Raw genomic sequence first — 22,088 nt, 5'->3', positions numbered from 1 at the left:
TTTTAAAGTCTCTACCAGGAAAGTAAATCTATAAGGGTGTAAAAATGTGTATAAATATGGAAAGTAAACAGAAAACAGAAAAAATCAAAGCAATATTTCAACACACTGTTGATTCTATTCTTTTAAAGAATGTCTCTCAGATTCCACTTGGGAGAAGAGCAGGACTAGCTGACAAGCCACAGTGGACCTGAAGCTGTCACTTGGTGAGACATGCGCATCTTGGCTTAAGGTGAAGATGGAACAACACAACGTAGACAACAGGCATACACATTAGAAAACAAAAGAGTCACTTCAGCCACAGGTAACACCCCTGCTAATAATGCCAACTTGTGCAATTCCTCATGACTATTTCCACCAAGCCCATGAAAATCAAATGTCACAGATATTATGTGGAAATTATAGTACACTGTCTCTTGGTTTTTGACTTAGTAGAGCAGGCAACATTTGGCAGCATACTGGAACAATAAATAATATGTACTCCATTTCTCTTTCTTTGTCTCTCTCTGTGTCTCTCTCTGTGTATGTATGTTTGCGTATATGAGAGAATGAAATAAGGGACAAACAAGAGTAAAATTTCATGATTAATGTATCTATTTAAATGTACATAGAACGTCTTTTATAATATCTCTTGAACTGTTTTCTCTATGATTTGTAAGGCTATAATGTTGATGGACCACCAGTTTTCATTCTTTATTAATCAATAAAGAATTGCAAGTTTAAAAAATGGTTAGAGTTTTGCTAGATTATTTCATCTGTGGCTTTCAAGCTGAGTTCCACCTAGCTAGAGCATTCCTAAAACTGAATTATACCTAGCCATAGGGTTCCTAAAATGTTCTTCAGTGTAGTATTATTCTGTCACATATATCTCATTTGATTTTTACAGAAACCTATAAAGTGCTAGTAGCATCCTCAGTGACAGGACACTAAAGCCAAGAGGCCCACACCTAGTGAGATGTAGAGCCAGAACTCAAGCCCCGATCAAGTATCTGTCTTCTTTGTGTTTGCGCTGATCAGATAAATACTGCTGGAGGAAAAAAAATCACAGAATAGGGCAACTGAAAATGTATTGTCAATCATGTCAACCAAGCCCTTATCAAAGTACACAGTATTACAAGATTGTCTATTCAGCTTTCTCTCTATCTCTCCACAAAGCATATTGAGTATTTTCTGCAAAAAAAAGCATATTGGATATTTTCTGCAAACTTACCCAACTTATGCCCTATTTCTGTTTCTCAGGGACATTTATTACAACCTAGATAGTCAGGGTCACAGTGCGGGGATAGCAAGCAGTTCTCAGTGAAGGTAAAGTCACTTAGGGAAGGAGTAGGGAGGGCTTACAGACTGGAAACACACTTCTAAAAGGAATCTACCTGACAAAGAGGCTCCATTCTAGAAATATTTTTAATTGCAATAGCTGAAACATCTCCCTCCTTCCTTCCTTCCTTCCTTCCTTCCTTCCCTCCTTCAGGGTTCTCAGTTCGCCTCACTGAAACCTCCTACTCCTAGGCTTCAGCAATCCTCCCACCTCAGCCCCCCAAGTAGCTGGGACCACAGGTATTTGTCACCATGTCCAGCTAGATTTTTTTATTTTTCGTAGAGATGGGGTTTCATCGTGTTGCCCAGATTGGTCTCAAATTCCTGGAATCAAGCGATCCACCCACCTAGGCCTCCCAAAGTGCTGGAATTACAGGTATGACTCACTGTGCCCACCCTGAACCATTTAGTTTCTTGCTTAACCCTTGATTGTACTTCACAAGAATTGTAGCTAATTGAAGAAGGTATCATTAATGATATCATACTCATTGTCTGCCTAATTATCTGCCTAATTATTCAATGAAATAACCAACAGGATAGAATAAACCTTTTGTTTATTTGTTAGTTTCTTTTATCAATAATAAATGCATGCATGCATTTCCTCTATGACTAGGAATATAAATCCAGTGGAATCTTTGGCTCTGGAATCAGAACATTATAGCTTTTTCCTCATCCAAAGCGTCTCAATACCATATGAAAATGATAACATTTTAAAAAGTAGACTTGTTCTGATATTTAAGATAATGATGGTATCTCTAAAAGTGTTATAGTTAACCGGTAATCTCATATAGAAGACAGCACCCTAAATGACATTTCAACATCTAAATATGTGATTTCCTTATCGTTGCTATTGATTCAGAAAGGACATCTACATACTTTTATTAAACATAAAAAGTATTTTTTCAGCAATAGATCACTTAACGAAAACTATTTTCTCTGTGCCAATACATTAATAAGAAATTGAAATATTGAGTAAAAAATATAATCATGGTTATGTCTTCTCAAGGATAAACCATTTATTTGGATTATAAATATAAATACTTATATTTTGAGAAATGTAAGTTTATATTTATATATATTGAATTTGCATTTATATATTACATATATACATATTTATGTGTTTATATACATAAATGTAAACTTACAATATCTTATAATTATTTAAATATTAATTAATACTTATATTTATAATTAATACTTATAATTAATACACTTATAAGTTATATTAAAATTTATAATATATTTATAACACATTTATATATAATACATTTATATATAAATATATGTAATGTAACACATATATTACATTATATATGATACAGTTAAAGTATAAAATCATAAAATGAAGTAATATTTTGGTCCAAATTCCACCTATTCTTCAATCTACTAATATGTAAGCAGTTTAAATACTTGCTTGAATATAGTAAATGTATACCTTGTTTACACTGAATGTCATTTACAAATAAATCTAATAAATTTGTTATATAAATAGTCAAAATAATTAATAAGTTTTAATAATGTAATTGAGAGCAATCTGGTAGTGTTTCTTGTTTGAAAATTCTGTATAATGAATTGTTTGCTATAGTCTGAGTTGCCTATCACATCAAAGTCTCACAGCATAAGAATATTTTTTTTCTTTTTTTTTTTTTTTTGAGACAGTCTCGCTCTGTCACCCAGGTTGGAGTTCAGTGGCATGATCTCAGCTCACTGCAACCTCTGCCTGCTAGAGAGTTCAAGTGACCCTTTCACCTCAGCCTCCCGAGTAGCTGGGATTACAGGCACCCGCCACCACATCTGGCTAATTTTTATATTTTTTGTGGAGACACGGTTTCACCATGTTGTCCAGGCTGGACAGGCTTGTCTCCAACTCCTGGCCTCAAGTGATCCACCCACCTCAGCCTCCCAAAGTGTTGTGATTACAGGTGTGAGTCACTGCCCCTGGTCTTCTTTTCTTTTTAATACATATAATAATTGCACATATTTATAGGGCACGTAGTGATGTTTCAATACACATAATGCATAATCATTAGATCAGTGTAATTAGCTTATTCATCACCTCAAACATTTATCATTCCTTTATCTTGGGAACATTCAATATCCTCCTTCTAGCTATATGAAAGTATATAGTATATTATTGCTAACAATATCATCCACTGTGGTATAGAACACAATAATATATTCCTCCTGTCTAGATGTAATTTTAAATCCTTTAATAACTCCTTCATCATCCCTCCTTTCCCCCTACTCTTTCCAGCCTCTAGTCTTCTCTGTTCTAGTTTTTACTTCTATGAGATGAGCTTTTTGGCTTCAAAATATGAGTGAGAACATGCGGTGTTTAACTTTCTGTTTCTGGTTTATTTCACTTAATATAATGTCCTCCAGTTTTATCCATGTTGCTGCAAATGACAGGATTTCATTCACTTTTATGGCGCAATGGTATTCAATTGGGTATATGCAACACATTTTCTTTCTACATTCATCTGGTTTTGGGCACTTAAATTGATACCCTGTGTTGGCCATTGCAAATAGTGCTGCTATAAACAGAGGTGCAGATGTTTCTATTTGAAATACTGATTTCCTTTTCTTTGAATAAATACCCAGTCATGAGATTGCTCAATCACATGGAAGTTCTATTTGTATTAATAATTTTTTGAGGATGCTGCATACTGTTCTTCATAGTAGCTGCACTAGTTTACATTCCCACTGAGCTTCCTTTTCTCTGCATCTTAGCCAGCATTTGTTATTTTTCGTCTTTTTAATAATAGCCTTCCTACGTGGGGTGAAGTGATACTTCACTGTGGTTTTAATGTGCTTTTCCCTGATGATTAGATATGTTGAGCATTTTTTCATATACCTGTTGGCCATCTGTATATCTACATTTAAGAAATGGCTATTCAGAATGACGAATATCAGCAAAATTAGATATTCGTCTTTTGCTGTTTCTTGAGTTCCTTGCATATTCCAGATATCAGTCCCTTGTCAGATACAATTTGCAATTTTTCTCCCATTCTACAGGTTGTTTCTTCACTGTGTTGAATGTTTACTTTTCTGTGCAGAAGCTTTTTAGTGTGATACAATCCCATTTGTCTATTTTTTCTTTTGCTGCCTGTGCTTTTGTGGTCTTACCAAAAAATTCTTTGCCTAAACAAATGTCCTGAAGTGGTTCTTCTATGTTTCCCTCTAGTAGTTTATATAGTTATGGGTCTTTCATTTAAATCTTTAATCAATTTTGAGTTGATTTTTGTAGAGTGTGAAAGACAAGGATCAAATTTTATTCTTCTGCATATGAGTATCCAGTTTTCCCAGTACTATTTGTGGAAGAGATCGTCCTTTCCCCATTGCATGTTCTTGGCACCTTTGTCGAAAACCAGTTGGCTGTAAATACATGGATTTGTTCCTCTATTCTATTCTATTTGTCTATATGTCTGTTTTTTGTTGTTGTTGTTATTGTTTTTAATATGAGTAACATGCTGTTTTGGTTCCCATGGCTTTGTAGTGTATTCTGAAGTCAGGTATAGCACGATGTCTCCAGCTTTGTTTCTTTTGCTCAGGATTGCCTTGGCTATTCAAGGTTATTTGTGAGTCCATAAAAATTTTAGAATTTTTTTCCATTTCTGTTAAGAATGTCATCTTTTTAATTGGGATTGCACTAAATCTTTAGATTGCTTTGAGTAGTGTGATTATTTTAACAATATTAATTCTTTTGATCCATGGGATGTCTTTCCATATTTTTGTGTCCTCTTCCAATTCTTTCACCAATATTTTCTAGTTTTAATTTTAGAGATGTTTCATCTCTTTGGCTAAATTTATTTTTAAGTTGTTTTTTTTTTGGAGCCATTATGAATGGAATTCTTGAATTTTTTTCCAGCTAGTTTCTTATTGTTGTATAGAAACACTATCGATTTTTCTGTCTATTTTTCGTATCCTACAACTTTACTAAATTTGTTTATAAACTCTAGGAATTTTCTCATCTTTAGGTTTTTCTATATATAGGATTATGTTGTCTGCAAAGAGAGACAATTTGACTTCCTTTTTTCCCATGTGCATGTCATTTTTTTCTTTCTCTAGCTTAATCCTGGGAGCCCCGTTAGGAGTTCCAGCATTATGTTGAATAAGAGTGGTGAAAGCTGGCTATCTTGTCTTCTTCCATTTCTCAGAGAAAAAGCTTTCAGTTTTTTTCCCATTCAGTATATGTTAGCTGTAGGCTTGTCATCTATAGCCTCTGTTGTGTGAGGGTATTTTCATTCTATATGTAAATTTGTTGACAGTTTTTATCATGAGAAGATAATCTTATTAAATGCTTTGTCTGCATCTTTTAATATGATCGTAAGGATTTTGCTCTTTATTACATTTATTGATTTGTGTATGTTGAACCACCCTTGTATCACTCGGATAAATCTTACTTGATCACGATGTAGTATCTTTTTGATGTGCTGTTGAATTTGGTTTGTTAGAATTTTGTTGGGGATTTTTGCATCTATGTTCATTAGGGTTATTGACCTGCAGTTTTCCTTCTTTGCTGTGTCTTTGGTTTTGAAATCAGTGTAATTCTAAACTTACAAAATGAGTTAGGAAGAACTTCCTCCTCATCTATTTCTTGGAATAGTTTGAGAAGAATTTCTGTTAGTTCTTTCAAAACTTTGTAGATTCAGTGGTGAAGTTATCAGTCCAGGCTTTTTCTTTGTTGAGAGACTTTTTATTGCTGATTTAATCTTATTACTTGATATTGATCTTTTCAGGTTTCTGTTTCTTCTTGGTTCCACCTTGGTAGGTTTTCTGTGTCCTGGAATGTATTTGTTTCCTCTAAGTTTTCTAGTTGTTCTCTAATGATCCTTTATATTTCTGTGGTATGATTTATAACATCTATCTGGTTTTTGTTTCTGATTTTATTTATTTGGGTCTTCTCTCTCTTTTGAAAGTGAGTTGAGCTAGTGGTTTTTAAAATTTTATGTCCTTTTAAAAAAACTGTTTGTTTTATTGATTCTTTATAATACTTGAATCTGTATTTTGTTTAGCTCTACTCTGATTTTTACTAGTTTTTTACTTGTATTCATTTGGGGTTTGGTTTGTTCTTGATTTTATGATCCTTGAGATGCATCATTATGTAGTTTATGTTAAATTTTTTTTTGATGTAGGATATGTAGTGCTATAAACTACCCTATTAGTACTTCTTATGCTATATCCCATAGGTTTTAGTATGTTGTATATCTGTTTTAATTTCTCTCAAGAAATCCTTTGATTTTCTTTTTTAAACAATGCATTGATCATTCAGGAGACTATTGTTTAATTTCCATGTATCTGTATAATTTTCAAAGGTCCTTTTTTCATTATTTTCTAGTTTTATTTCATTGTGGTCAGATAAGATACTTGGTATAATTTTAATTTTTTTTTAATGCAGTCTTTGTCTGCTGCCCCAGGCTGGAAGGCAATGGCACCACCATGACTCATGTCAACCCCTGCTTCCTGGGTTGAAGCAATCTTCCTACCTCAGCCTCCTGAGTAGCTAGGACTACAGGTGTGCACCGCCACACCTAGCTAATTATTTTGATTAAAAAAATTGTTGGTACATTTTTGTATCCTAACATATGATCTATCCTGGAGAATGTTCCATATGCTGATGAGAAGAATGTGTATTCTGCAGCTGTTGGGTTAAATGTTCTTTAAATGTCTTCTCTGTATATATACAATTGGTCTAACTTGAAGTTTAAATTCAACATTTCTTTGTTGATTTTCTGTCTAGAGGATCTTTCTAATGCTGAGGGTAGAGAGTTGAAAGTCCCCAACTATTATTGAATTGGAGTCTCTCTCTCTCTTTAGTTCTAATAATATTTGCTTTATATGTGTAGGTGCTTTTATTTTGGATATATTTATAATTGTTATGGCCTCTTGCTGAACTGATGATTTATCATTATATTATAATAATATTATATATTATCATGAATATATGACACTTTTTTTTTATTCCTTCATTTATAGTCTATGTGTGTCTTTACAGGTGAAGTTAGTTTATTGAAGGCCAAATACAGTTGAGTCTTGTATTTTTGTTCATTCAATCAGTCTATATTTTTTAATTGAGGAGTTTAAACTATTTAGATTAAAATTCTTATTGACAGATGAGGACTTACTCCTGTCATTTTGTTCACGGTTTTCTGATTGTTTTGTGTATACTTTTTTCTTTTCTTCCTCTCTTATTGTTTATCTTTACAGTTTAGTGGTTTTCTGGGGTGATAACTTTTTATTCCCTTCTCTTTCTTATTTGTGTATCTGCTCTATCATTAATTTTTATGCTTTCTTGTGATTACAGGATGCTGGATATGGTCTATTCACTTTCAGATTTAGAAATTCCTTAAGCATTTCTTGTAGAACTGGCCTAGTAGTGATGAATTTTCTGTTTTTGCTTTTGAGGAAAGGCTTTATTTATGTTTTATTTCTGAAGGGTAGCTTCAATGGGTATAGCATTTTTGGTTGCCATTTATTTTCTTTCAGCATATTATATCATCCCATTCTCTCTGGGCCTGTTAGGTGTCTGCTGAGAAATTTGCTGTTAGTTTGATGAAGATTGCCTTGCATTTGACTTAATTTTGTTGTTGTTGTTTTCATAATTCTCTCTTTGTCTTTTACTTTTGACAGGTTGACTACAATGTGACATGGAGATCTTTTAAATTGTATGTATATGGAGATCTCTGAGTTTCCTGTGTCTGGATGTCTAAATCTCTGGCTACACTTGGGAGGTTTTAATCCGTTATTTCACTAATAAGTTATCTATCCATTTTGTTTTCTCTTCACTTTCTGAAGAATTGAAAATTCAAATATTTGGTTGCTTTAATGTCCCACCATCATGTAGGCTTCGTATATTCTCTTTTATTCTTCTCCCTTTTTTGTTTTCTGACTGAGTTATTTCAACAGACCTATCTTCAAGTTCAAGAATTCTTTCTTCTGCTTGAAATATAATCTATTGATGAAGCACTTGATCGTAGTTTGTATTGTATTGTATTGTAGTTGATTTGTATTTGTATTTATATTCTTTTAATTATTCAGTTCTAGGACATCTGTTTGGTTCTTTTCTAATTATGTCTGCCTCTGTTGAAATTCTCATTCAGATCATGAATTGTTTTTTAGTTTCTTTGTATTGTTTATCTGTGTTGTCTTGTGTTTCATGAAGTTTCCTTAAGGTTATTATTTTGAATTACTTTTCAGCCATATACATTTCTTTTATTTTGGGAGTCTATTACTGGAGAATTATAGTGTTACTTTAGAGGTTTCATGTTTTCTTGCTTGTTCATGTTGTTTGTGTTTCTACATTGATATCTGCCCATATGGTATAAACACTTCCAATTTTATGAAGGAGATTTCATATGAAAAGACTTTTTTCTGTAGATGTATCTATAGTGTCAGTTGTATATGGTACTTTGGCTTTGGTTCTGAGTCTGTGTGGGAGTACTCTCACCATATGATTTCTTCAGCAGTTGTTTGTGAAGGCTGTGGTACAGCTCTTCCAGGGGCTGGCATGCTGGAATGCCTGGTCACTGAGCCCCTGGGGTGCATGCAGAAGCATCAGCTGTGATAGTGGTGGGCCCAGGGTAGGTCACTCCTCAGGATCCTGGTCAGTGCATGAAGGCTTATGGTAGTTTTGATACTGACAGGCGTGGGTTTGTTCAGCAGTAGTGGTGGCAGGTTCTGGGTGGGCCTATCTTCAAGCTCTCAAACAGTGAATGTTCACACCAGGAGTTGTGGTGGTGGGCCATGGATGTGCCAGTCCTTGAGCTTCTGGGATGGCATACTTGAGCCCTGGACAGGCTAACACTTGGACTGGTCTTTGGGTCCCTGCATGGCACATGTGGACCCTGAATGGGCTGGTCCTTGGGCTCCCAAAGAGTGCACATGGGTGCTGGGAGAGGTCCTGAATGAGCCAATTCTTGGGCCTCTGGGTGGCACATGCAGGGGTTGGGGGAGTGTTCCGTGGCATAACGAGCAGGCCAGGCAGACCTGACTTTGAATCTCCAGGCAGCATGCATTTATGCATGGCAACCTCATTGCTGGAGGGAGTGAGGTTGTTTTAATTGGCAGTGGGTCCAGGCATGTGGTTCTGAGGCTCTGGGGAGCATGTACTTTGGCTCCCTATGTCCTGAGGGCAACCTCCCAGATGTGTGGGACTGCATGTTCTCTGGGGTGCAGGATGCTGTGTGGGCTCAGGTGCCAGAGATGTGGCTGTGCTGAAGGGCCCAGCTGGTGGTGTGGGGCTACAGCCCTGTGGGTGGTTTTGGATGAATGTTGACAGCACTTCAAAGATATGGAGATGCAGGGGTTATTGGACCCCAGGGCAGAATGCAGTCTGGTCATGTCTCCACTCTTAAAATAGCACTGTGCTGCATTAGCTTGGGTTCTGGGGGGTATTAGAAGCCCAGTATGAATTTTCTCTCTGGACCAATGCAGTTGTGTGGGCTCCAGGTAATTCACTATATTAGGCTCAGAGACTGTGAGGGCAGAGGGACTCTCCTGTAGTAAGGATTACAAGTGTCTATGATAGGAATATCATTGCTGGGGATCTCCTTTCCTTTTCTCCACAATGTGTAGTCCTTGTGGCTTTGAGCTGATCCTCCAGGCTGCTTCACTTCCCTCTCTATGCTGCCATCTTGAGTTTCCATGTCTTTGGGTGGATATGGTTGGATGTGGAGATGCAGGAGTTATTGGGCCTGGGTTTTTGTCACTTCCTTGCTGAATTCACATTCTCCCTTAAATGCTCTATTTGATATATGGTTGTCTGTTTGCTGTTTGGTTCTTCTTTGTGGAGAAGGTGAGTCCTGGGTGCTCTAGTCAGCCATCTTGATGACATCTCTTAATTATCTTTCTACAGGCATAACTCCTATTTCTATTCATAAAATGGGACTTTTTAAGAATAATTGGGTTGATCCCCAATTAATTTAATAAGTGTGAAAATATCATACACCTACCACAGCTTTGGCACTTACTAAGTTTTCTTCCATGATAGAAATTTTTATATCGAAGAAAGACAGCTTATAAAATTATAATTAATGCCACTCTTTTACCAGTGTATAAAAATGTGGAGTTAAAATAATACAAAATGTATAGTCAATATTTAATAAAAAGTCTAACTGTAGTCATTTTTAGTTGTGTGATCTCTTAACTTCAGTTTCTCCATATTTAAAAGAAGAAAAACAAAACCTACCACTAAAATCAGATAATATATGCCTAAGTACTGTGAAACTTTAAGCACTATACAAATGAAAGCTATTATCATTACTTCCATAACTTATAGGCTATTATTCCCCTAAATATTAAAGGATCCTGTGTGAAGGATGCTGCAACCTAAAAACTCTGAGGGCTACTGCTAACCTACTCCTAAACTTCTACTTTAACGAAAATGAGAATTTATTACATTGAAGGCAAAAATGTTCTATAAGAGCACAGAAAAGAGAATTTAGATTTAAAAAATGTTTTTACCTCAACATTTTCTTTGGTGATAGATTACAGCCACATGTTAAGTGTTCAGGTGTATATCAAAATAAAATAATTTGGATTTGCAATTGATTTGATTACACCATTATTTCCTAAAAAGTTATGTGTACCATTTAAAAATAGCTCCATTCTCTACCACACTTAACTGACCTAAATGCTGCATTTTGCAGACTGTTTCATACAAGGAAGGTGAAATGACAACATTGCAACAGAGAAGAGTCTGCTGAGAAGCAATATGATTAACGCCTCCTTGAGATACTGATGGATAGATGGTAAGGGATGTAAGGATTAGCCATAAGTATTAATCATGTGCGGTGATGTGACTGATTGTTATTACTTCATACAGTAGGTGGCTAGGAATGCAGCCAGTTCAATAAAATTATTTTAATTTCCTTTTCATGGTGATCATTTTTCTTGTGTCTCCTTTTTTCCTTTGGTATTCTTTAATTAAGGAAGAAAAGGCCTTCCTTTCATTTCACTGTAAGTGACCCATGATTGGGGTCCACTAAGGAAAAAAAAAAATGACTATGCTATTCAAAGTATATCACTTTGGGTGAGAAGACTCTGCAAGGCTGGATCTGAACCAGGTGAAGAATTGGGCAAGTGGACTCCCCTCCCTTAAGTTTCCACTTTTGTTCCATAATCTTATTGCTAAGGAGGAGTAAAGAAATTCCAATTAATGTTTTCCTTGTACAGTAAATATGTTTAGATATTACTGTATATTTTTGATGTATAGAAATTCCTCCAGAAATAAAAAAGAGAACTTGTAAATGTGGAACAGACCATATGGTTTGCTATTTGAAGTATCCCCATTTGAATTTTGCAGGAAATGTAACACAACTAATAAAATGTGGCCTGAAGTGTTGAATATTCTGGACTAAAGTTATGTTAAAGACAATGTATGGCCTTCAAGAATCTCAGAAATTCTAAACTGCAAGGGATGTTCTATTGTTTCTGCAGAGCTCAGTGTTACTTTCTAGAATTATAAAACCTTTCAGGTGAAAATGACTTTTGTTCAGTTTAAGTGGAGAAATATTAATGAAAGTATTTCATTGATGAATGAAATACCATCTATAGATGACTAGGTGTTTTTGGTTAGTGTAAAGCAAAAGCACATTCATAGTTAGAATTTCATTATACAGTTTGTTTATAGAGTTATAATTGAAATATTAAAAATTTATTGCATATATACACAAATACAAAACTGTTGAAAGTGCTTTTTACAAAAACTGCCTTGAAAAAAAAGGAATGTAAATGTAATAGTATAATACATTTGATCATAAATAGTTGTTTTGGTAACTAATACTAGGTTTAAATGATCTTTTTTCCTATTGACTATTGCTGTGAATCTGGAATTTGAAATATTTTAAAGGGGCTGTCAAATAGTGTTGTCCATTTTCACATATAGGTAAAAAATAGTCCTTTTGATTATTAAACTTTCCAGGCACTGACAGTAAGAGATTAACTAAAACAATATTTTGTTCCCTGCTATAAAGGTGAGTACAAAGCATTAAATATAATATGAATTCAACATGGTGTCTACATGCTAAGTCATTTGGATCCATCGGTAGGCTCTTTAGAAATGATGGATTACTGCATTATGATTTAATTCGGCTTTGTTTTAAAGACATAACATTCACCATCATTTTAGTTAATTGTATAACCAAATAAGGACAGAAATTGCTCCAGGAAAATGAATAATGTAGAAAATAATTCTTGTTGTTAAAATAATTATTAAAAATTGCTTTCTTAAAGAATCTACACACGGTATTGCATATACTCTTACAAGTACCTTCAACGTAACTGAGGAAAAGAACTAGGGGAGAAGAAAAATTCAATTATTTGTGATTTGAGGATTTTACTTTTCCTTTAAAATAGCAATGATAACGTGTCAGGTCTGCTTGTGGCTTTAGTTTTCTCTCAGAGCAATTTTCAAATACAAAACCTACTCTGCTCAGAGGGAGAATTACTGAAAATCAATTGCAATTGTATTTGTGATACTTAAAATTACACCCACCCACCATTTCTGCTCAATTATACCACACTCAAAGAATTTGTTAAATATCTTTGTGTCATAGGGTCGATATATGGGAATGAATGCTACCTGTATATTCATGCAATTTTAGAAAACAACAGAAAGTTCTTTCTTTGATGAAGACTGTTTACATTTGAAACTCTTGAAATGCATACTAAATTATTCTAATAGGACACAAATGGATCTTGTAAAAAGTAATTTTTTACTTTAGAACATTTTAGAGTTACAAAATTACTGTGCAGATAGCACAGACAGTTATTGTATATACAAGACCCAGCTTCCTCTGTTACTAACATCTCACATTAGTATGGTATATTTGTCACTATTACTGAATACATATTGATATATTATTAAATTTCATACTTTATTCGTATTTCCTCATGTTATCTCTAAAGTCTTTTTTGTATTCCAGGATCCTATTCAGAATACCACATTACATTCAGTAGTCATGCCTTCTTAGGCTCCTGCTGGTTGAGACAGTTTCCCAGACTTTCCTTGTTTTTGATACCATTGACAATTTCAAGAATTATTGGTGAGATGTTTTGTAGAATGCCCCTCAGATGAAATTTGTTTGATGTTTTTGTCATGATTTGACTGGGATTATAGCTTCTGGGGAGGAATACTATGAAAGTAACCTACCTGATGTGGTCTGAATGTCTCTCTCCAAATTCATGTGTTGGAAACTTGATCCCCAATGTAGCAGTGCTGGGAGATAGGGCTTTTTGGGAGGTGTTTAGGTCATGAGGGCTCTGCCCTTTTGAATGGATTAATGCTGTTTAAAAAGGGATAGCAGTTAGGTTCTCTCTCTTCTATGTGAGGACATGGTGTTCATTCTCATTAGCCCTACTGCCTTTTACCATGTGAGGGTGTAGCAGACCTTCACCAGACACCAGATGCTGCCGCCTTAATCTTGGACTTCCTAGCCTCCAGAACTATAAGAAAATACATTTCTGTTTTGGTTTTATTTAAATAAATTACCAAGTATCAGGTATTCTGTTATAATAACACAAGATGAACTAAGGCTGTGCCATTCTGATCATATCATATCAAGGGTATATTCTATCAGCATGACTTGTGACTGTTAATGTTAACCTTGATGACCTAGCCAGAGTAGTGTTTGCCAGGTTTTTCCATTGTACAGTTACTTTTTTATTGTCTTTATGTATTCTACTCATTGAAAGAAATTTACTATGTACAGCTTACAGTTAAGGAGTGGGGATTGTGTTCCATCTCCTTTAGGGTGGAATATCTATATAAATTCTTTGAAATTCTTCTGAACAAGAGATTTTTCTCTTTTTTTCATGTACTTATTTAGCTAATAACTTGTTTATATCAGTATGAACTGGTGGTTACTTATTTTATACGTTAGGTTATAATACAATACTACTTCTTTAATTTATTTATTTTGCTCAAATTGTTCCAGCTTTGGCCATTGGGAGCTCTTTCGGTTGGCTCCTGTATCTCTGTTGCATACCCCATCATTCTGTTTTTTCTTGTTTCCTTACTTTTTTGTTTTATACTTTCTTATTTGCTGGAACTATGATGCTCCAGGCTTTTCTTGTGCATTTTCTGTCCTTTCCTTGAATCAGGCGTTTTTACAAAGAGATCTGGAAGCAACCTCAAAAGTGGGTCAAAATATGGGCATAAACCTTCTTCTATTGAGCTTTAGATAAAGGATTTCTCTAATAAATATCTTATTTCTACATTCAAATATCTGAGATTAAGGAACTGCCATAATACAAACTGAAAAAAAAAATTTGACCTAACATTGACTGACATTCATGTTACAAATGTTTTATTTCCCAAGTTTGAAGTGACAATTACACAGAATAATTGATACAAACATTGTGATCTTTCCCGTATCTAGTAGATTTGTGCTGATCTTTGCTTTATTATTCAAAAGTGTATAATGAGCACCCACTGAACCAGTCTCTCTGATCTTCGGCAGCTGTTGTAAACATTAGTTTACATCTGTGATGTAGTTGATAAATAATGAGAGTGCAGTGAATGATTATGGAAGATGGGAGTAGGACGGATCTGTTACATTGGCTTCAGTAGGATTTGGCTGTTACAGAATTAACTAAATTTACACATACGTTAAGCAAAGCTCTGTAAAATCTAAAAGAGAAATATATATGAGTTTCTAGTTTATATGGTAGCTTTATGAGTTATTACTCAAAGCTGATCTTTAAGGAAAATAAACTAAAATGTTTTCAGTACTATGTTGGGATCAGTGACCAGGATGATTGACAAAGTACACTGAATTAACCTATATTATTACTATATTTATTTTATGACTAATAATATTCAATAATTACTAATATTAGCACTACATGTAATTCAATAAGATTAAATATCACATATTAAACTATAGGTCTGTATATAATAAGGATTTAGTACCTAAATAAGACTGTGTGGTTGATATTTGCTTCCAAGTTAAGGAAATGGAGGTTGTGAGAGGATAGCTAACTTAACCAAATATCACACAGAGAGTAAAAATAAAGTTGGCTTTCAAAACAAGGATTTCCGATCTATATTCTTAATTACTAAACTATACCGCCTCGTTGAAAATGATTTGATTTGGGGCCAAAAATGTCAAATCATTCATTTGTAGCCAAGAGCAAAAATCTGTCTGACTACATTATGAAAAGCCTAAGAATTTTATATTAAGATATAGAGTACATTGCTATTACAGAAATATGAGTATATGCCTACGTGTATACAAATAAATATATAGCTATGGGGAGTGAGAAATTGTAAATTTAAATTTAATTTTCTACTAAATTAGAAATTAGACACATAGCCTATGGAGATTTTACTAATTACTTATATGGATTTCATTGGGTAGATATTCACTATGGTTATTATGATTTTCCCTTATCTCTGTTGAAAACTCAGAGAGATAAAAGAAAACAAAATAAAGGCAGACTAATGTAGATGAGAAATTACTCATGTTGCAGAAACATTGTTCATTTGCTTCTGGCATAAATTGAGGGAAGAGACAATATATTTATGTCACAACATAATGGCACACTGTAGGCTATTTTTATATGCATTCTCATTCCAGACTAATTTGTCAATTGTCGGTAAATTCAGCATCTTCCACATCCAGATAAATATAGATTTCTTTCTCGGTTGACGGTAAATACTTTGCAGCTGCTTTATGGCAGGCGGCAGATAGATGGAGGTGTTAAGGTGACTTTCTTGCTGATTGTTGTGTAGTAAAATCAGGCATGCTGTGGAATATGTATTTGGAATGTGTTCGAAAATGAGACAAGAGTTCGGGGTTCACTCACCATCATCATTATGATTTTTCTTTTGGCCACTGTGGTTTCTTGAGTTGTGGTAAGTTAATTAGGACCAGGATGACTCAGTCCAGAAAAAGGGGCTGCAGAAATCAGGTCCCAGTTTTGTTAAGTCTGTGGTTTCATTAGCTTTACTTTGATTGACCTGTCTTAAATCCTTTTGGAACAAGATGAGAGACAAAGAGTGGCTAAATAAGTAAGTGCATAATACAAACTTTGATCAATAGTCATCTTTGACCCATTGTCTAGTGAACACTACTAATCGGTCATCTCAAAAATGTTATAAAGGGCAATAAGTTAAAAATAAGTGCATATTTAAAAAGAAGAAGAAAGAAAAAGAGAAAGAAATAAAATGCTAAACTTTGACTAACAGAGTCCTAACTGATATTCAAATACAAAATATAGCATTATACAGGATATTAATTGGAGGGGTTCAATAATCTATGCATAAAGTAAAAAATAATGCATATAGTGGTTCACTGGTTCTCAAAGTGTGGCAAGCACAAGCACCATCAGCATCAGTAATCCTCAGGAACTTGTTTAAAATGCAACTTTTTGAACCCCAATTCCCAATTACTGAATCTGAAACTCTAAGAAAGGAGCCCAGCAATCTGTATTTCAACAAGATCTTCATAAAATTTTATATGAGAATCACTGGAAAAGTTACATTCCATTAAAGTTATTGAAAATGGAGAAAGATCCTGGATTCATTTAAAAGGAACAACAAAAAGCTTTGGAATGGACTGCTGACTCCAAACTGAGTTCTTTATAGATACATTCAGTGACTTGGATTTTTTGTTGTTGTTGTTAAATTATTTGTCTAACATATTGGATAAAAGGACTTTCCAGCTCTTCAGAAGTAATTTCAGGACATTTTCCTGATAGACCTCATTTATTTCAGATTTACAAAAACTGTTAAGGTGATCCAGATGAACATGTAAAGCACCAAACAACCGACCTTTCTAACTTTACATCGCTGAGGTGAAGGGCTCAGGAGTATAGGACCTCTGAGTTGTGTTTGGTGGGCTGATTCTAACAGAATTTAATTCAATAAATATTATTAAAGGGTGACTATGAGAAAATTAATGAAGTTGGTGATGTGGAAAAGTACATTTACGAACTATGACTCCTAATTTCAAATTACTTACCATTTTTATTTACCTAAGGAAGATACTGAATAAGATGTATTTTACTAGCAAGTATTTGCATACATATAAATTATCCATTTTGTGCTAACAGTTTCTAAAATTAGAGCTCCAGGTATTTTAGAAACCTACACCAAGTAAAGCCACACAGTGATGATTGGTCCTGATGAGTCCTCTTATGAATACAACTTTATGACTTTCTCTTGGTAATTTGTCAATTGTTGAGGCACAGAATTTAGTATCAATTATTTATTATGATCATATAGCATTATGATTTATTACAGTAAATAATAACTATAAACGCAAATTTGTCTACAATAAAGCAAAAGGTCGTGAATACTCATACTCATTACCTGAAACGTAAGTTTTTTGATATGGCATTTTAAAAGCATCAAATGTAGGAGCAAAAAGAAATGAGTTTAGCATCAAGGAATAAAACATTCCATATCCTTATACTAAAAACAAGACAGTTGGGAGATCTAGAAGAGAAAATAAAGTGTCAGGATTGCTAAAGTAGTAATGAACATCTTTTCGAAAGGAGGAAGTAAAGCAGGTCACTACAGTGCATGGATAACTAAACAGACTTGTAGGGACAATGTAGCTTAAGCAGGAAGTTAGGTATAATGATTTGGGAATAATTAAAATACGAACATAGTCAAACATATCTGGAAAATGAAAACAGTTTATTTTTATTAAACGTAAATGAAAAAGTGATGCTGGAGCTAAAATAGAAAATCTCATAATGAATTCATTAAAACTCTGGTAATGATTAGAAACAATTTATTGGAACTGGACCAGGCTAACTTTGCAACGTTATAATCTAAACTAGGAATAAAAAAATTTTATGACATGTACATTCAAGTGGTGCCTGACTACTTGTGTTATAGTGAATTCTTGGAAAACTTCAAACTCAAGGCAAAATTCACTAACTACTATTCTGGCCTGTGAAAGTATCTTGATGGGGAAAAGAAAGTAGGGCCTCTATTTAAACGTAGCAACAATAAATTTCTACAAATGAAAGATCTGTGCTATTAATTACAGGTCAGTTATTAGTATTAATTATTTACATGTTTCAATTTACAACATGGGACAATGCAATTTCCAACATAGGAAAATACCGGTAAGGGATCAATGTATGCATTGCCTCTAATCAGTACTCTTTAAATTAATCTATATATAAACTATAGAATTATTGACAAATTGAGTGGAAAAGTCATTTGAAAATGTTCACATGTAAGTAAAATCAGAATGCATAACTTGTTATGACACATGGTAAAATAAGAAAACTTCAAAATTCTGTCCGTACAAATGCATAAAAATTCTGAATAAAATATAGTCAAAAATTCATTTTTATACCTGTTAATCTTGGAAAGAAAAAAGGAACACAATATCTAGGTTCCAGAAACAGAGAAAAGAACCAGCAAATTGAAAACCAGAGCATAAGCGCAGGAGTCAGTTGATGCTTCCGTAGCTTTGTGGTAGGCAGTGTAAGGAAAGGGAAAGTATTGTCCTGGCAACCAGCTAGATTTGGTTTTAATGTCCAAATTGGGACAAGATACAAGGCTTTGTTGGATTGTAAGAGTGAAGTCAAAGCAAAGATCCCTACATAAGCCAGAATGTCTGAAGAACTCCACAATGAGTGAAATGTGAATTTGAAAAAAATAAAATGCCTGCAGGTACAGCAAGTTGACAAACAAGTTTTCTACTTCTGTCTGGGTTTTCAGGGAAACAAAAAGGTTCTCCAAACTGTGATTTTAACATAAAAAGTGGTGCAAAGTAGTTGACATGTGTGAGTAAATAGAAGAAACAAATGAAAAACTGCTTCGGAAGACTATCTCACCCTAGGTTAAACAAGAAACCTCAGTTAAATTCTTACTAAAGTTCAGGTAGTTGGGGCTCAGCAAACGATACCCGCAAATCAAGGCCTCAGAAGCAGCCTCAGAACTAAAGTTTTACTTTGACTTTGCCCTGCCCAGCTGTTCCTCACCCCTCATTCTCCCCCGGGGCTAGCCATAGAAACTAGAATCCTTCTTCCCTATGGCAGTCATAGATACCAGAAACCTTTTATGTCAAAGCCAGCCATCAAGCCTAAAAATATTAATCAAACCTTTTCCTACCTTTTTGTGTAAGAGCTGACCATAAAGAAATTACCTGACCTACCTTGTTTGATAGTAGGTCATAAGAACCCCCAATCCAGAAAGGGTCCTGCCTGATACACGGGAGGAAGAAATGTTACAATAGAGAAGGCAAGAAGACTCTGAACAGACAGGACTTGCTAGGTTTCCCCACTATCTATTGGCATTAGATCTTACCTTCTTTTGTCCAGTCACATTTCTACATGACTTGCCATGCTTCATTGAACTTAAGCATAAAAATGAATAGTTCACCCCTGGGTCTTAGGGTCTTCATTCTGAAGGCTCTCATGTCATGTAAAACTATGATCAAATAAATTTGTTATGCTTTTCTCTTGTTAACCTGTCTTTGTTATAGGGATATTAGACATGACCCTTATGAAGATGAGGAGAGGAATAAATCTTTTTCTCCCCCTACAAGGTCATTGTTCAAAATTACAGAGCATCTTGGGGAACAATCTCCTGGGATTGTCACTAGACAAAACTAACAGGAGCAGTTAAGTGCCAAAAAGGTCACAGACATAACTATAAAATAAGTATATTTACTTAAGTAAACAAACACCTATGTAAATAAAAGTGTAGTAGTCATTAATCTGACATGTAAATATAAGAATTAAAAACACAATACACGGCAAGTCTATGTGAAAAACATCAGGTAAGTTTTAAAATAGATGTTATATGCATAACATGCATGAATTATTTCCTTATTGGTCTTATTTATTTAAATAAAAGGGTAGAAGAAAGAGCAAATATCTTGATGAAAAAGAAACCACAAACCAGGGACTAAATAATTAGTGCAACAGCAATGAGTAATGGAAACAGTCCAACTTCTCCTTCTTTTTCTTTCTCCGTGATTCACAAATTTTTTGGTAGAAGATAATGTTAAAATGTCTAAAACTGTGATTACATTCTCAGGCTAAACCAGATTCAATTTGAATTACAATGTAGCCATTTTCAAAAGAACCCAATATCATTTCTAGAAATAATGTAATAGTCAATAAAATTAAACAACTTGAAGGAGGTCTTTTTTTAAAATTTTTAATTTTTATGAGCACACGATGGAGAACAGTATGGAGGTTCCTCAAAAAACTGAGCATAGAGCTACCATATGATCCAACAATCCCACTGCCAGGTACATACCCAAAAGAAAGGAAATCAGTATATTGAAGAAATATCTTCACTCCCATGTTTATTCATAAGAGTCAAGATTTGGAAGCAACCTAAGTTTCCACCAGCAGATGAATGGATAAAGTAAATGTGATACATACTCACAATATAGTACTATTCCATCATAAAAAACAAATGAGATCCTGTCATTTGCAACAATGAATAGAACTGAAGACATTATGTTAAGTGAAAGCCAGGCACAGAAAGACAAACTTTTTTTTCTTTTTTACAAGGGACAAGGTCTTGCTCTGTTACCAGATTGGAGGGCAATGGCATGATCATTGCTCACTGAAGCATCTAATTTGTGGGCTCAAGCAAACCTCCCACCTCGTCTTCCCAAGTAACTTAGAACTACAGGCATGTGCCATTATGCCTGACTAATTTTTTAATTTTTTGTAGAGATGGTATCTCGCTATGTTTCCCAGGCTGGTCTTGAGCTCCTGGCATCAAGCAATCCAAGGAGATCTTGCAATAGGCAGATTAGACGGGGGTGAAGAGATAACTAGTGAACTGAAAGATGGAGCTGAGAGAATTTTCCAGAAGGCAGTACAAAGAGATAAGCAGATGATTAGTATCAGAGTGGTTAAGATATGTGGAAAGTGGAATAAGAAGATCCAAAATATATCAAAAATATATTACAATAAGAAAGACGGGAAATAAACAAATATATAGTATCTATTGCCAAAGTGGAAAAAATGTAAAATAGTTATGTTACACCATAATTTATGTAAAGTATACAATATGCTTATGCAATTGTGTATGTGCAGATTACCTTCAAAAGCAATATACTAGATAACTAAGATTCTGGTGAGAGTGGTTGCCTCTGGGAAGGGGTCTGTGGGTCAAGAGTAGAAAACAATTTCACTTTTGTATTTATTATAGTTTTATTTATATTTACCTATACAAATTGTGTTTTATAAAAAATATTTTTCATTGCTACAAATTCATTGATGAAAATGAGGACTAAAATAAAATGAGGACAAGAAGATAAAATGGAGCCAGCAATACAGTTGTATAAAATATGTGTGTATTGTTTCTCTAGTAATGAAAAACTTGATTTTAAGCCTTTTGTTATTCATAACAAAGATGAACATCTGACCATTTATATGATTCATGATTTTCAAAGACAAAAGCAGACTAGTAGCTCTGAAAAAGACTAACTAAACTATGTGTTTAAATAAGAAAGATGCCTCCTGAAGATCCTCAAATTAAGAATGTAAAATGCAATTACTGAATTTACTTATATCTCCCCATAAGGTGGAAGCCAGGAAATAGTCTTTTTAGTGACAACACTAAGGATCTAAATACACAATCTTCAAGTCTTTGTATTATTCATTAAATTTTTATTAAATATGTACTAGATACAGGCACTGCAAATATATTGGCCAGAGTGATTCATGTTATCATAAGCTAGAGCAAAAAACAGACATAGAAGTCAACAATTACAATACAATATGAAAATTAATATGACAGAGGATATTCACAAAGCACAACAGGCTCACAGAGAATACTG

The sequence above is a fragment of the Pongo abelii genome, chromosome 2 (assembly GCF_028885655.2).
Source record: "Pongo abelii isolate AG06213 chromosome 2, NHGRI_mPonAbe1-v2.0_pri, whole genome shotgun sequence".
Classification (NCBI taxonomy): Eukaryota; Metazoa; Chordata; class Mammalia; order Primates; family Hominidae; genus Pongo; species Pongo abelii.
Note: the sequence above shows the minus strand (reverse complement) of the source record.